General features: G+C 36.4%; 1 protein-coding gene across 33 annotated transcripts in view; it reads left to right on the top strand.

The window, feature by feature from the left end:
- Positions 1–17,046, top strand: part of TENM4 (teneurin transmembrane protein 4) — a 1,535,912-nt gene that overhangs the window by 156,443 nt on the left and 1,362,423 nt on the right. For 2 of the 33 annotated variants that reach the window (XM_072936924.1, XM_072936965.1), the window contains one exon: positions 15,087–15,192. The exons of 30 other annotated variants lie outside the window; for them this stretch is intronic. The gene's annotated coding sequence lies outside the window, so the exon portion shown is untranslated. Of the gene's footprint in view, positions 1–15,070; positions 15,193–17,046 lie in introns of all 33 variants that reach the window. One more of the 33 variants, XM_072936927.1, reaches the window with a different exon arrangement.

Below are 17,046 nucleotides of genomic sequence, written 5' to 3'. Positions count from 1 at the left end.
GACAGCTACAATTTATTCATGGGATGGACAGGGAAGGAGTGCTTTTCTCTACCCTTTTAGTTTTAAGATATTACAATTTAGAAAAAGAGGTCTTATGAGAAATTAATTAGTTGAAGTCTAATTTCCCACCACTTCAGTCTGGACCCTGTGCCATATAAGCTAAATGTACCTTGCTAGATTTATTTTTACTTCTAATACTGTGATTGGAAGTCTGTTCTAAAATCACAGTCTTCAAATGTTTAGACTATCTGATTTTCAATCTATATTTATTTATATTTGTTCTTATATCAGACTCTCATCTTACATAACTCATCTAACTGTCTGTTTATCCCATTGGTATAACTACAAAGAAGAGATATAGCTCCATTTCACCTCTTGCTTGCCAAGCAAAAGCAATCTCTTCTAGCAATATTCAAGAGACTTTCCAATCCTGGCCTAACCTATCTCTCTCTTTTTAGACATTTCAATAAAAAGTATTTTTAGATAAAATACTATTAGAACAGATTGTAAGTCTGGAGTCTGCTTAAATCCATAAAAGAAGACACTGAAAATTTTCTATTTCTATCCACGACTTTGGGGTTAGCCCTTTGTTTTCTATGTGGTAGTCACAGGCTTTCAGTTCAAAGAGAGAGAATGACAATTTCCAATTTCTCACCTAATGCCTCCTGCCTGACCACCAATCTATCCAATATGAATATATCCTATGTCTATAGCTATACTTATCTATGCTTACCTGGACTGGATGGCAGCCAGTTAGCCCTCATCTAAACCCAGAGCCCAGCTAGACTAAGTTATTCACTAGACTCCACCAGAAGGCTCAGATACAATAAAGCTTCATATTTGATGCATGGATTTGTGGTGAATTCTCCAAGCAGCTGTGATAACATCTATTCCTTTTGAGATGAACTAACTCCTTATAAAGCTGTCTGTAAACACTCTTTCTGTGTTTGAAGTGCAAACCTGACAGGTTCTGACAGCCTGTCAGCCTCTTGTGTACAACTCCTCTGGAGCCTGCTTTACTTCTGTATATTGTCATCAGTTCATTCATTAGAAATGTTAACACTGACTCCTAGCTGACTGACTTGAGGAGGCAATAATCAAGTTAAACAAACTGAGGGTGATGGCATAGCCCACCTGTTATTATACAACATTTATATAACAAAGTTTGAAAGTGTTATTGTGTAGTTTTTCCGTCAGATCATCTAGTCTGTCACAGGTATCTCAGTGTATCAGTAGTACAAAATATTGAATATTGGTGTTAGACAATAATATCAGCAAAAATGAGATCATTTACATGGAGGTTTTAATACATTGTCATTATGTTATCAACCAGTAAGACCTGTTTTACTTTTACATTTTTTGAACAAAATCAAAACACTGGTATTCTAGATGAATTAAGAGTTATAACTATAATGTCTCAAAAAAATCCCAAACAAACCAAAGTACCAAAACCAAATCCAAGAAAACAAACCTTCTAGTTTTAGCTATGAAATAGTATTTTACACTTTTTTGCCTCTTCTGACTTTGATAATACCTTTTGCAATGCCTCTTTTTTTTTCTTAAAGACATAATCCATCATATTTTTTTTATCAATCACAAAACTTATGCAAAAAGAATGTCAAATTAAGTCCTTTAAAAATAATGTTTTGCATGTGTTGAAAAACCAGGTGACTATGAGTATGTGAAACATTGAGGTCTCTGGGGTTGGACAAAACCTGCTCATAGGGCTTGGGACTGTAGATTTACACATAAGTGGATACAACCCACTGAAGTTCCAAACATGCCTAAAACTGTTCTTGCGTCTGGAGTTGTGGATTCATCTGTGAAGATCTTACTTGCTACAACCCAGTTCCAGAAATTACTTAAAATATGACTTGAGAAAGGCTAAAATGTGGAATTCATTCAGACAGTGTTGTAAAGCTGTAACAGTATGGAATATAGGTATTAAGTCATGTTCATTTATTCCTGTTTATTCCTGTTAAGAGATAATTAGGTCATGTGTACTCTTTTACTTCTGAAGAAATGCCTTTTATCTTTCCCTCTTGTCCTTTGTCATTTGCTGCTCTGATTTAGCAATACAAAAGCAATTCAAAACACCTGGGCATTTATTAATGCTGGGTAAATAAAAATTTAAGCCCTTTTTTAAATACACTTTTCAACTTTGTTCACAGTCATTAGGCTTGCTTTCAGGTGAAAATATTTTTATTGGCAAGAAGATCTGCAAAAAAACTCAAGCTCAGTAAATAACAATGGGAACAAGTCTTCCCAAGAGAATTAACTCTGCGAGTTCTGCCCTGACCATACTGGAAATTTAATGTACATATCTGCATAATACATTGTGCTGAGCAGCTGTGAATTTTTTTCAAGGGGAAGATGGGGTTGTGACAGTCACAGTTCTCTGAGGAATGATTTGAGTGTCCAAATTCTAGTTTGTCTCTTCCATATGCATCTATTAGCCTGATGAAAGGTATTGGCTCTCACTGCAAACCTCACCCTGCAGGCATAATGTGATTTGAGTTCTGACCTTGAGAAAGACTTGCTGTTTCTCTGTTGCCACAGGTGCAGTTATCAAAATACATATTAAGAATAACAATAGTGACCATCAGATACTATGGTAATGTTGAAGTATTAGCATTCATACAGAAGAGTAAATTGTATTAATAAGTAAGTCTGAAAAAGTCCTAAGAGTGAATAAATAAATAAACTAACAAACAAATAATTGAGTGCATTGACTATCTGAAAAAGTTTAGAAGGATTTTGTCTCTATGACCTGGGCAGAATAACATAATTCTACCTTGAAGAGAAAGTCCAACAGTTTACCAAAGAGTAGGCTACAGAAATGTCTGAATTACCCACAAACTTATAAAAATTAGCTGCCAGAAGTAATGTAGGAGTTTCAAAATTCCTTTCATGTGATTGATGGTCCATTATGGCAAATACAATAAACCAGTTTCATATTGAAATGCTATGGTTTAAATTAAGGGAACCTTGTGATTCCCCTACTTCAGCACCTCTGAATACCACCTGCACTAGGTCACTGAAGAGCAGTTTGGTAAGAAAAGGTGACCTGAAGATATTTCCCAGGAAAATTTGCCCTGTAAAAAAATCTATATAACTTAGAGTCAGTATCAATTATCATAATCAGTTATTAATATATATTGAAAAACAGCTTTGGAGGTGAAATATATCTGGCATCAGTGTCTTATCCATTGAATTATATCTAGTAGAGAAGAGAAAACATGAACTGGAAGCCATTGGAGTGAAACATTTACAGATACTTAATGTAATTAAGTACAATTTGGACTTCTTCTGAATAGCTAACAATTATTTGAAATGTTAGGAGAGAACGACATAGTAATGAAGTGAAGTCAAATCACCTAAAGATATATTTATGTTTTAGTAAAGTGGTCAAAAGGGAGCATTTTCAGCGTGCAATTCAATTTTCATTCTATCCGATTAAGTGATATTTAAGATACCTCTGCATCTATAAGAGTAGATTAAATTAATCTTACAACAGTTCTAAGTATCTTCCTCCCCTCCTCATGAATTCTTCCAGGTTACCTGAGTTATCTGTCAGATCAGATATGGAAAATCTTGCTGACAAGCACAAATCTAAGAGATACAATGCTCTGCAAGGTCCAAAACCCATAAAATCCTTGGGATTTGAGCTGGCTTTGGTTTACTTTTAATAAAGATGAAGTGAATTTTGGAGAGAAAGAGGGGTAGCATGATATATAATCCACCATTTATTTTAAGATTTTATGTAAACTCTCCATAAAAGATATACTTTCTTCCCCCCTTTCTTTTTATTTCCTTCTGTAAATTCTTCAGACCAGTAGGAGAATTTTGTTTTGACAGCTTATCTAGTCTCAGCAAATGCAGTCTAATTTACTAATTCATTTGCATAGTTTCACCTCAGCCTGCCAATAGCTGCCTGTAAATTTATAGATGGAAACAACTGGGAGAAAAGAAAAAAACATAATTTGGAGGAAAAAGAAAGAGGTTGATGTAATAAAATTCAAAGGCTGGTCTAAACTTTAACAAATCTGTAGATTACTGAAAAATATGAGGAATTTAAGACATGATTTTGATTTCAGTTTCATATTTTCCAAGGGAATACATTCGGTAATGTACAGTAATAAAATTTTTTATCAGAAAAAAATGTGCAGAAAAGAAAATCTCAGATAGCTAGTCCCACAGTTAGTGGAGTTAACCTTTTAAGAAAGCATATCATTAACTTCTTTGGTCAAAGACTATTAATCAGGCTGAATAATTTTTGGAAAAGCCTGTTGTCTGCATACATGTAATCCTCAAGCTGGTCTTTAAGAATTGTAATTTATTCAAGAGACAACATAATGAAAATATTTGGCTTCCATGTTGTCTTTGCATTCAAACATTGTTGTTAAATACAAAATTGACTGGTATCCTTTGAGAGGCTATTGTAACAATATTGTTACTCCTCATAAAGCAGCTATTTTCCTACTGATATCTTTTACTAAGGAAATAATAGAGAAGTCATACCATATATTTCTATAGAAGTAATAATATTAATCTATTCGATTTTCAGAACACAAATTGTTATTGCTCTGGTAACATTCATTAATTCTGCATGTCCTGGTTCTTGAGAGACAAAGGTTTTCATTCAAGACAATGGAAACCACTGCACCTGTTTTGTATAATTAAACTCCTACCCAACAGGACTGGCTATTCCAAAAGCTCCATAATTTGTTTTTTAATCTATATTACTGCTCAAGAAACTCTGCCATTACAATGTCATTTAGAATACCACCACAGACGAGAGTTTTCAAATAAAAAATGCGGTTGAAATTTCAACACTGAGGATTAATCTTGAGAATTTAGAAAAGCAAGGAAATGTTGCTCTATGTGCACAAGAATGTTTTATCTTCTATCCAAAATTTCAGGAAAACATTCATGAATATTTGCTTTATTTCTATTATGTCTTTGAGTATATTTTTCAGATGTATTTAGCACTTATATGGGAAGAAACAAGACCAAAAAAGATTCTTTACCTCCTATACTCTTAATGCTCTTTCCTCCAATATCAGTGCCCAAACCAAAAATTACAAATTTCATCACAGATTTTTTTTTACGCTAGTAATGTTATGATGCATAAAGTTCAAAGGATTATCAATCCTTTGTAAAAGCATTGGGACCAGGAATAGTCAGGACTAAGAATACCATCTTCAGAATTTGCATCACCACAATGCTTACAAACACAAAATGCTAATTCGGAATCCCTACATGTCATTTTTTGCAAACCCTGTGCTTAGGATATATGTTCAAATGAGAAAGGAAGAATGTATGGTGTAATGATTTTTTTCCTATTAGACAAATTTTAGGTTTTATGTTTACATTTGTTTGAAATTTTAAAAATTGATCAAAATATTAGAGAAGTAGCTTTGGCTTTTTCAAGTTCTGAAGGAAAACTTTTAAATGTAAAATCTCTCTATATAGAAATCACTTATAAGGCTTTAACCTTTCAGGTGTGGTGTTGTATCAGATATCATTATAGCTACATAGTACTACAAACAGTAATATAGGTCTGGATTTTAGGAGTTAGCAAAATGTGATAGTCAATTTTCCATGTCATGATTCTTGGCTAATTAGTACTGCATTGCGCAACTGTCTTGAGCACTTAGGTCTACAATGATGCCAAATCAGAATTCTCCATTGTTATGAATTCCCTAACACGATCTCCAGTGGCAACTCAAACTATAGATCTAAAGGGAAAAAGAGATGGTCACTGAGTCCTCCATACTCTCAGGTGAGATCCCCTATCTGCCAAAGGCTTAGTGTTGAAGTAGGGGGCTCTGTGAAGGCCTACTTCACCTTTGTTACCTCTGAGGAGTTAGGTTTTCAAATACTTATCTATATTCACTGATAGCTGGCAGGAGATAATAAATCTGCTTAATTCTCTGTGCATAGGTCATTAAATAGTGGGTGAAGATGAACAATATTATTCATGAATCCTATTATTCATGAACAGAGCTGGGGTTGTCTGGCCCAGCCTTCAAACTTTTAATGTGTGCCCAAGAAAGGCATTGCTTTTCCATTATCAGGTTCCCTCAGCAACTGACGTTTAGTGAATACTTTGATGTATTCCCTGAAAGGAGTTATTACAATCCAAAGTACAGAAGGATAAATGCCTTGACTCATATCTATTTCTATGAGATTTTTAGACTCAGGTCCCCAGTGAAGCAAAGGGAACATGTTCTCCTTTCGTACATTGTCAACCTTCACTATCACAAGCACCCAAAATTAATAATTGTTTAGCTCCTGAACAATTATGACACATGATTAATTGATCACAAGGAGCTAGATCTCATGGTGCTATTAATTAGTATGTCATCAAGCAGAAAGGGAAGGTAAGCAATCTGTATCTGTTACAAATCATGTAAGGGACACATTATTCAGTCAGCATGAAAAGGTCATTGTGGAGCAGAAAGCAGGATGAGGAGACTTAGCCAGATTGATGAGGCAGTGCTATTTTGTGGATCTATTATCAAGAAAAAAACCCCAAAACAACTAATCTGTCTGTACAAACATGGCAAATAACTGGTTTACTGAAACAAAATGCTAAGACAAGAGCAGGTTGCTGAGCTGTCAACAAGGCTTTAGTCTTCTTTTGCTCAAAGATTACTAAATGTGGGGTAAGGGAAGAGACGTTTCCCTCCCACATCTCTGTGTTTACTTGACAGAATAATGTTTTGCAGCTGTGGCCTCTGGACATTACAAGACTCTCTCACCTCCTCTCCCAATGATTACCATGCAACTCTTTGGTCACTACTCATTACCATCTGCTGCAGGGAGAAGTCTGTTTGCTAAAGGAGTGCAGGATGAAGAGTAGGCTGAGAAGGAAAGAGTAAAAGGGTGTCGATGAATGGGGGAAATGAAAGAGTAAAAGGGGATTTTTCAAAGGCAAATAGTGGAAGGCAAAGGGGAATGTTTTAAACTGATGTTGCTTATTCGATGTTAGAAAGAAATTCTTAATTGTAGGCGTGGTGGGGCTCTGGAACAGGTTGCCCACAGAAGCTGTGGATGCCCCATCCCTGGAAGTGTTCAAGAACAGGTTGGGTGGAGTTTTGAGCGACGTGATCTACTGGATGACATCCCTGCCCATGGCAGGAGTGTTGGAATGAGATGATCTTTAATGTCCCTTCCAAGCCAAAGCACTCTAGGATTCAATACTTTTTGGAAAGCAGCTACGTGTCTTCCATGACATGCTGGAGTTGTATGCTGATGGGAGAAAACATGAATGGTGTTGACTGTAGGACAGCTTCCTTTCCTCCCAGGTATGACTGTGCACAGCAGCTTCAGGAACATGTGATCTTTTTCTGCCTGCATTTCAAGCTAACCAGAAGATACTGTGCTACTTGTATGGCAATTAACAATAAACCCTGAACCAGGAGGTTATAAAGAATCTTTAAGAATCATTACAGCAGGGTTGAAGAAGGCTTTGTAAATCTGCCAGGCACTTAACCCTTGATATTTTGTACCTGGTGTGGTCTCCAAGGACAGGCAGAGCATATATCATGCTCTGGTGTGTACTTCCTACAGAGCTCTGGGTAATTAGTCTTGGTGGTGGGTGGTGTGGGCACAGCTGATGTTTGTACTGGATAGAAAGAACCATCAGAAAGGTTCTCCCGGGGTCTACGTTTAAAATTTCTGGTGGGTATGAATACCATTTTCTCCATGCAAAATTTCTTTGTTTTCAGGTTTCTCTCACCAGGAATTAGTGGTTTAAGACAGAGGAATACATACTTAGTTTAACCTATGTTTACGGAATAGCTGGTTTCCCGCTGCAGATAAATTCAGTTCAGTCACAAAAATACAGTACAGATATCCTGTGATATCTGTATCACAAAAAAAACTGTGTTTGGACTAATTTATCTTGCAAATAAAATTAATTAGCTCGAGCATCATGCTGTTACAGGTATTGTTTCTAGATGTGGCTGCCACCCAGCTGACTTGAGACAGCAGCAGAAAGAGCCTGAGTCTGTCCATGATGGATTTGCAAAGCTTGCTTAACTATCCCATAAAGTATTTTCTACTTTGTTTTATGCTTCAAAGTGACAGTTTAAGAAAGTGTGGGTAATACATGGTAGTTAAAGATGTAGAAAGGCCTGGGTAAAAGTTTTGAGGTGTGATGTTCTCCACAGGTTACAAGGCTTTTTTTCTGGATTTATGGAGCTTGTGAAAAAGAGGACTAAGAAGCGTGAAAGTACAGAACTTGTTGTGTGTTCTTCAGACAGCTTAGCTAAGCAAGTCATTCAAAGATATAAGACACTTTTCCCTCTCCACTCTTCACCTACTTTAAACATTATAAAAAATACCCTTCCCAACAATTATCTTTACTAATTACCTCATCTAAGATGAGTAGATCATTCTTATGGTAAATATCTACTTAGTAAATTTATTGACCTATTCAAAAATATTTAAGTTGGCTTAATAAACAGAACTTTAGATTTTCTTCCTTGTTGAAAATGCCAGTTTAACAGGCATCTTTTTAATGGAAAATCGTTGTTGTACAGAAATTGCATTTTTCATTGATGTAAAATTTCCAAACAACTCGGTTATTTGATTATTAATTTCTATCAGACAATTTGTTTACTGAGCATTTTACAAATATTTAGATTGACATCTATAAAAATAATACTAACCAATTTTAATCATGCTTTCTCTATGAAAAGCTTTTGCTTATCTGTCACTCTCCAGTCAAATAGCCTCACATAAAGAGTTCTACTCTTGTTCTTAGACATCATTGTTTATCTTGACCTTCTTTTATCCTTCTAGTTACAGAGGTGTCATAGCGTTTGAAGAAATTTCAGGTGAAGAAAATGCAGCCACTTGCCTCATGGAGTTCATACATCTTCCTCCAGACAGGAATATTTGGAAAGTAAATTATCAAGCCCTTGGAATAAAAATACTAGTAAGAATTGTGAAAATACAAAATATTAGCAAATTTGCAAAATATGGTAGAGATTAGGAGAAAAAGGCCTTGAACTCCAAAAGACAATCTGGTTTAAAATTGTAAAGTCGGGAGATGAAGCTTGTAAGCTTTTGGCATGGTGATGGAATGATATTACACATTGAATTACACATTGAAATCCACAGGACAAAAAAGTAGCAAGCACAAAGGAGGGATGGGGGGCACTGAGGAGATGGCCTGAGATTTGACAAGCAGGAATTCTCCAGTTTCTGTCCTATAAGTTTAGGTATGATTACTGACAAAGCTGGAGAAGAATTCATTTGCACATATGGACAAATATGAAGTGGCAAGTGAATTTGCACATAAACAAAAGTCCAACATTGAGCCGACCTGAAAGCTGAGCAAATTATTCCAATTGCAACATGTTTTCATGCTGTGTCCTAACCTAATGCAGTACAGTGTCAGCAGAAAGTAATATGATATACATCACAGTGAGCTGTGATGGCAAATTCTTTTTTTATTTCTTAAATATCAATTGTCTATAGTTTCACTGATGGAAAATAAATATGACACTACTTTCTCCAGTTAGGCATTTTTAAACTACTAGAATGTGTAATTTCTTTCTTTCTTATCAGAGATCTGTATGTACACTGCATCTGCTTTATGCTGCTGTAATGAAATGAACAGGACCTAATTCAGCCCTTGTTTACTCCAATATAATACCAGTGTAATTTCTCTGATATCTCTGTAATGAAATCAGAAGAGCAGAGGTTAACAACTTGTTCGATTTGCTTAGGAAGAAAAAAAATTGTGTATTTTTGAGCTCTTTTACTCAAACTTTTGTTGATATTCCACTCCTTTATATTTCATAGACACAACCTTTCCAGGTAAATAAAATAGTTCCATAATGAAACAGGATAAACACATATTTAATTGTTTATAATATATATAAAATTATTTCAAGATTCTTCAGTAATAAATAACACCATGTTATGAACAGGTATAGTAACTGAGATCTGCTAAGTTTGCTGCTAGGATTTGGCAGCTAAGCTCTCTTCCAAGTCCATATACTTTTCAGAAACAGGTGTAGAGAAAGCCATGCAGAAGACATAAATTTGCATGTTACTGAATTATAGGCATTTTTTTGTGCTGCTACAATTCGCAATTTGAAATAAAATGTTAATGTCTACATAAATAAAGCAACCCCAAAATTTGACTTTGATACTTTTGAAAACAAACCCTTAACAGGAAAAAACTTAATAGCTATGTAAATGTTTGGAAAACAGGATCCTATTTGCTGCTCATTTTCTAAAGGGCAACAGGCCTTATGTCCTTGTCTTGCTAGAGGCAGTCTCATATGAAAGCTGAAAAATTGTAATTTATAATCCATCCAATATTGTAATCTTTTAAAGCATCACCAGCTGAGGTGTCAGAAATCCAGGCTGATGTGGCTTCAGGTAGGGTATAAACAGCAGGAGCAAATGAACTTTTAAAAAGCCAAGATGCTATTTTCCTACAGCTTAATTTGCTTCTTTCTAAGCCAGAGCATTACTTCTCCAAAATTGTGATGTTTTTCCCTTTTTTTATTTTTTTTTCCGAACCACCTGAGGGAGGCATTTAAATTTAATCACATTAAGGTTCAGTAGTACTCATCATGGTGATAGTCCACAGGTGTGGACTAGGAGGAAGGCAGGATTTGCTGATTTGTGAGGTCCTATCACTCAGCATCTGCTAGCCAAATTGCCAGCTAATCACCTGTGGGGGAAAAAAAAAAAAAAAAAGTCTTGTTTTGACAAGGACAGCATTTCATCACCTGTGGAAATTGCCTTTTCAAATCCACAGCCTGGAGCCCAAATCTCTGCAGGCACTGAAAGGAGAAATCATCATCTCTATTTCTAGGCTCTTCTGTTCAAAATTCAGATGATCAAGAGGATGCCCGAGCTGAAAAATTCCCTGTATTTTATTAGTTAGCCTTGCTTTTTGCCCTGAAGGTGGCATTTCTCAGCATCCCTGAAAGAAAATATCTGCTCCATAGGGGAAAGTATAAAGAACTTTACCTGTTTTGGACAAATTGAGGCACTCTGCTCGTCCATCATCCAGCACAAAGCCATTCCGGTCCAGCAGCCAGGCTGGAGCAATGCTAATGAGCCCTGCTGAGACAGCAAGGTCATTATGCATGTTTGAAAGGTCTCAGGTTTGGATCTGGTTCATACATCTCTGGCAAAGAGCATTGATGAACTTGGGAAGCAGCTGCCTGTAGCCAGCTATAGGAAAATGTCCAGAGACCTGAAGAGTTTAATAAGTCACTTTAAAGATTTGGACATTTTTTTATTGGAAAGTGAAACAAGAACTTAAAAACAAGGAAAATGACAACAACAAGAAGAAAGCCACAAACAAAACAAAGATATCTGAAATATAACATAGGCACTTCTTAATGGGAAAACTTCAGTACTTTCCACTCTGGAATCTTCCCCTAAAATATCTGTTATTATCCACTACACAAAAGAAAATTCTTCAGTAGGTGGTGTAGATATTACTGTGTCCCCTTCTCTCTTGGTTTTAAACTCTCTCATGTTCACAGCTGCTAGTGTGTGTGAAGAGCAAGATAAGTAAGACAGGGAAATTCACATTTTATTAGGAGAGAGCAATAGCAAGTCCTCCTTTATCAGTTTGCTTTGCTGTCCACTTTTCTTCCCTCCTGCATCTATGTGGGCTCTGAGGAAGTGGTCCAGGTCACTCTAGGGCTTACACTGAATGAGATGTACAAGAAACCTGGCAGGTCCTCAGAACCACAGTGGAGAACAAGAGCAGATTCAAGATAGTTGTTGTGATAAAGTGCACCAACTCTGTGCTTCAAGCAAGTAAAAGTCTGAAAACACAAAATACAGGGAGAAGGAACTCTCTCTGGAAGAGGTTCTGCCCCCAGAACTGGGTATATACCAACCAAACTGCCTATGTGAATAAGGACAATATGGAAAATTCCTTAGCTAGTCTTCCACAAGCCAACTGTTCCAGTTCCAGCTTGGTAGATTGGTACAGAAATCAGCTGAGCATAAACATGTTATTTCTGAAAATATGTGTTTCTTTCAAAAATTAAGAGTCAGGCAAAGTGGTATGGTAGACTTTGGGGCATCAATAAAATCTTGTCTATTGTTGAAAAAACAAATAGTGCAACCAGATGAAGAAGACTGCTCAAAATGACAGCTCTGTGCAGCTTCCAGAGAATGATTTCCAACAGGGATCACTATGTAGGCCTCTTCACTGTCCAGCTCAATAAGTTACTTAGGAGAAACAAACTTCTATTACATCTCACACCTTCAACCCCTATTTGAAATGGGTAGAAAACAATTGTGTGGAATGTGCACATTCATGAATTTCCAGACAATCTGTCGTGACTTCAAACAGTGGCAGGTGAGACTCACATATGGAGAAGATCTCTGCCCAGAGTAAGTCACTGGAGATGCTTTTCAATGCTGTACACCCTAGATGAGCTTTGGAAGATTTGCTCAGTTATTCAAAATGCTCTCAAAATAGCCAAGTTTGCTTAAATACCATTTTTTAATGTTCCTGTTTATGAAAAAAGACATTTCAAAATCCTAAAGAAGAAAAATGGGCCTAACACATTAATATAGAGGAGTTTTGCAGTTGAAGGTAATGTAAGTAATGAGACTGATCTAATTTACTGGCCATGAGCAGCAGATTACTATGTATTTAGCAGAGTTTTTCTGACAAACATGAATGCAGTGTATGTAAATATATTAATTTGATTGTTTCAAATATTTATACTTTCAGGTTAATTATTGAATTTACATTGTAAGCAGTCTTCCCCATGAAAGCCTTGAATGGGAAAAAATTAAACTCATTTACATTCTTAGTAAAATTTCAACAAGGAAAGGTTAACAATGAAAAGACAAAGTTATGTGTTATTAATCTGGGTTTCTTTACAAGCTCATTCTCCACTGCTCCCTTAAACAAATATAGAATTACAAAAGGTCATGTTTTTTTTGTTATATTTTTTTATTTGTGGTTATTTTTAAATTTTATTACATATTATTCATAATATCATAAATTACTTAATATATGTTTCATATGCCTAGATATGCTATGTACAGCATGCAGTACATTTAATTCCTGAATTTCCATTTTACTCAGATGTAAATTTTTATTTAACATGGTTCATGGTTAACCTCATGGATTTTGTGCCAGAAGAAGCTGTGTTTCAGTGGTGGGCAAATTCTGCAAGGACAGAGTACCCTGTGGCTAACGTACTCATCTGTGACTCAAGAAATCTCTTGATTTATCATAGTCCCTCTATTTCTCTATCTCAAATATCTCATTTTTAGTGTAAAAATAAAAATGTTTTTCAGACTCACTAGGAACTTTTCTTGGGAAGTTGCTGGAGGAAAGTGTACATAAATATTTTAGCTATAGGCAATCATAGAGATAAAAGGCTGCATTTCAAAACATGTAACCTGCAGTAAAACTGTATTGCAACAAGTATGTTTTAGCACCATCTAGCTATCCTGTCAGGTAAAATCATAGCTGTAAAACACTAATGAAATCCAATCCTGTCCTAGGAATAAAACCCACCATGGAATTCTGCATATTTTTTTCCCAAATTAGTGCAGAGTTGAGGCTGAAATACCTGTGAATATTCATGCACTTACGAAAGACCAGTGTTAAATGGTGTTAGTCCTCTAACTGATGTCTGTGTCTGGGCTTAAGATGAAGGATGCTGGAGTGTTAGCAGCTTGCCTCACAATTGTGAGGATTTAGCAGATATGAGTGAAATACAATAGTTTTTGCCATAAAGCACTGCTGCAGCTCAAACCATGACATCCTTTCAAGAAGCAAAATCAGTATATGCTCTTTGAATTTGCTTACTGCTGCCCTTTGGTATGGCTTTACTCTGATCAAACTCCCCTGAGAGGCATGGTGGGGAGGAATAGGATGAGTAGGGACTGGTATTCCTACTAAGTAACCTCTGTAAACGATGTAATTTGAATAAAATTGTTACTAAGCCAGTGCATCATCTAAGATCAGTGCTTGTGAGCTTTGCCTCTCTGTTAAGATCGAAAATTACTCTTAGAGAAATCACCAGATGAACAGCAAGTAGCTACACTGAAAACAGTGGTGATAGGCACCTCGTAAGAGATGTGCCCTGGTCAGGAGCATGAAAGTCATCCAGGTCTCCTTACTGCTGACAGAGAGATGACTAGTAAGTCACCTGTGATGGTCTTTGTGTGCAGTGCAGGGGTTGTGAGGAAAAAGAGAATTTAAGGTGAAAATATATCTAGTTGACTGATTTCCTATTATGTGACCTAATGAAGATTATGTATAAAAAATAGTAAAGCTATGAAGGGTCAGCAGGTGCACAAAATTCTGGCACAAATATTGCCAGCTGTACATTTCCTTCTGAGAAGTTTCTATGCTGATTTGGGAGTTGTGAGGTTAATTGTTCTGAAGCCAAATCAAGTATTCACTATGTGCATCAAGAATTTCCAGAGACTCAAATGATCTGGGGTATTTTGTATGACTTATTCATTTGTATCCTAAGCATTTATTCCAATTTAGTAATTGAAATTGCATGGTTAGTGTTGGGACCTGGCTATAAAGTAGTTTGGTGGAATCTCTTCAGGCATTGGAAATATAATTGATTTTGTGCACAGTTGAAAAGTAAGTGACTCAGTTCAAATACATCCCATTTAGATGTCCAATATATTTTAGAATTGTATTTTTTTTTTCAAATAATTATACCTAGAAACATAGAATTGTTTGGATTAGAAGATTGTTTAGTTTCAAGCCCCTTGCCATGGGCAGGGACACCTTCAATTAGACCAGGTTGCTCAGAGCTCCATCGAACTTGGCCTTGAACACTTCCAGGGGTGGGGCAGACACAGCTTCCCTGGGCTACCTGTGCCTCACCACCTTCACAGTAAAGAATTTCTACCTTGTGTCTAGTCTAAACCTATTCTCTAATTTTACAGACATTCTCACTTTTCCTGTCACTACACACCCTTGTAAAATGTCCCTCTCCAGCCCTATTTTAACCCCCTTAGGTAATGGAAGGTACTTTAAATTCTCCCTGGAGATTTCGCCAGGCTAAACAGCCTCTCTCAGTTTGTCTCCATTGCAGATGTACCCCAGCCCTCTGAGCACCTTCATGTCCTGCTCTGAAATTACTCCAAAAGATCTGTGTCCTTCTTATGCTGGGACGCCATCACTGGATGCAGCAGTTCCGGGTGAGTTGTCACAAGAGCGGAGTAGAGGAGAATCACCTCCATTGATTTGATTCATGATGGTTCTATGAAACAGCAGCTATGAACCAGTCCTTATTTATCACACTATTAGCAGTACGTGGGGGCAAAGCAGCTACTGATGAGATACAATTGAGGCTCCAGTACTGAAAGAGGACTTTAGACAAAATCTAAAGGCTCTGAGGCTTCCTGGTATATTGCTCAGCACAGAAGCAGTTTATACACTTCTGAGATCCATCTGTGCAGGTAAATCATCAGGCAAAACCCATCAAGAATATATAAATAAAAGAGTAGCCATCACTTTTCTTCATGAATAAAAACAAGAGACTCAGCTATAACAATAAAATTGTCTTGGATCAAAGCCCAGTGGTCTTACTTTCTACTGGTATTTCTCTATGTACATACATTCAAGAGAAATGCTTCTGTTGCTATGTCTTTGACAGTACCCCTTTATTTATTTGTTTATCTGGATGTTATTTTAGTAGCTTTTTTTTCTCATTCCTCATGTAACCCACCCAATATCAGCCACCATGCAAAGTTTCCATCCTCAGAGCAGGTGAATAGGGACAATTCCTATTATATCCCATTATGTTCCTTTTTGCCTGGAGTTGGTAGATTTTTTGTTATTAGTTCTGCTATTTTATCCTGTGGAAATAATGCCAGAATTCTTGTGTTGTGAGTTAATTACATTGTATCTGCTATTTTCACAATTTTTTTATGTATGTGATACTTTCCAACTATGAGTGATGAAGCACAAAGAAACAGGAAGTAAATCCCTATTACACCACTGGGGATGTTCCACATGTAGAGTGTGGAGGGCCCTCATTTTAAGTGTTGATATAGTGCCCTCAGCCAAGATTTGCTTAGGAAAAAGCATAAAAAATATACAGAGAATAAATTTTATTTGGGGGAATAAATAATTACATTTATGTCTCCCTAATAGGTACTGTTAGACAAAATAGGAGTGGTTTTAACAAACTGGAGAGAGCTAAAATAAATGTAAATGGATTTATGCTTGCCACATGCTTTGCTTTAGGTCTTTCAAAGCCATGTGATCATAAAGATTATTTTTATTAAGAATGGAAAAGAGACAGATTATGCAACTTGAAGGGAGTTGCTCTTTCTTCCCCTTCACCTTTTTACCTAAATGTAACCTTCTCACCAGTTCTTGATCCTGCCAGTTAGATAATTTCAGTTTTGGACCTCTGACTTTCATATGTGTACAACTTCAAAACCAAGAGCGGAGAGCTTTTTCTGAAGATGAAAACACCAGTAGCTGCAAAAATTGAGATATCTCCTATTGGCATGCAGTTACTCTAGATTCCCTCTGATATCAGCTGAAAGAGAGATGGGCTGAATCCTCCTTTGAATGTGGATGATCTTCTACTCTAACTTGGTGCAGCTGTGGGTTGCCTTAGGTACTTCAGACACTTCCTTGACTTTAGCTGGGATTTGGGTATTACACTCCAAATCCACTTTATACCTATGGGTATACAAGTGTTTTTGTTACTCCACAGTTGTTCTGAAGACAAAAATGTTAATAATTGTAACTCCACTTTGGGCATCTTTTAAGTGGTACAACTCCTTTTTATCCTTAGAAACACATATCACATCAATGGAATGGTATTGCCTGGAGAAACTGTGGGCTAAGTTTATTTCATGGGGGAGAAGATAAGAGCTGAGCTTTGTGTAGGTTTCAGAATTGATAGAAACAACCCAGTTGTTCTTTAGACAAAATAATTTCTGTTCTTTGTGGAATTTATTTTCCTTATGGGGCTTTCATTTATGCCAGCTCCAACACCAGTGTCTTCAGTATAGCTGTTCCTCTTGGGAATTAGT

Source organism: Taeniopygia guttata, chromosome 1 (assembly GCF_048771995.1).
Source record: "Taeniopygia guttata chromosome 1, bTaeGut7.mat, whole genome shotgun sequence".
Lineage (NCBI taxonomy): Eukaryota > Metazoa > Chordata > Aves > Passeriformes > Estrildidae > Taeniopygia > Taeniopygia guttata.
This window is presented reverse-complemented; position numbering and strand designations above follow the sequence as displayed.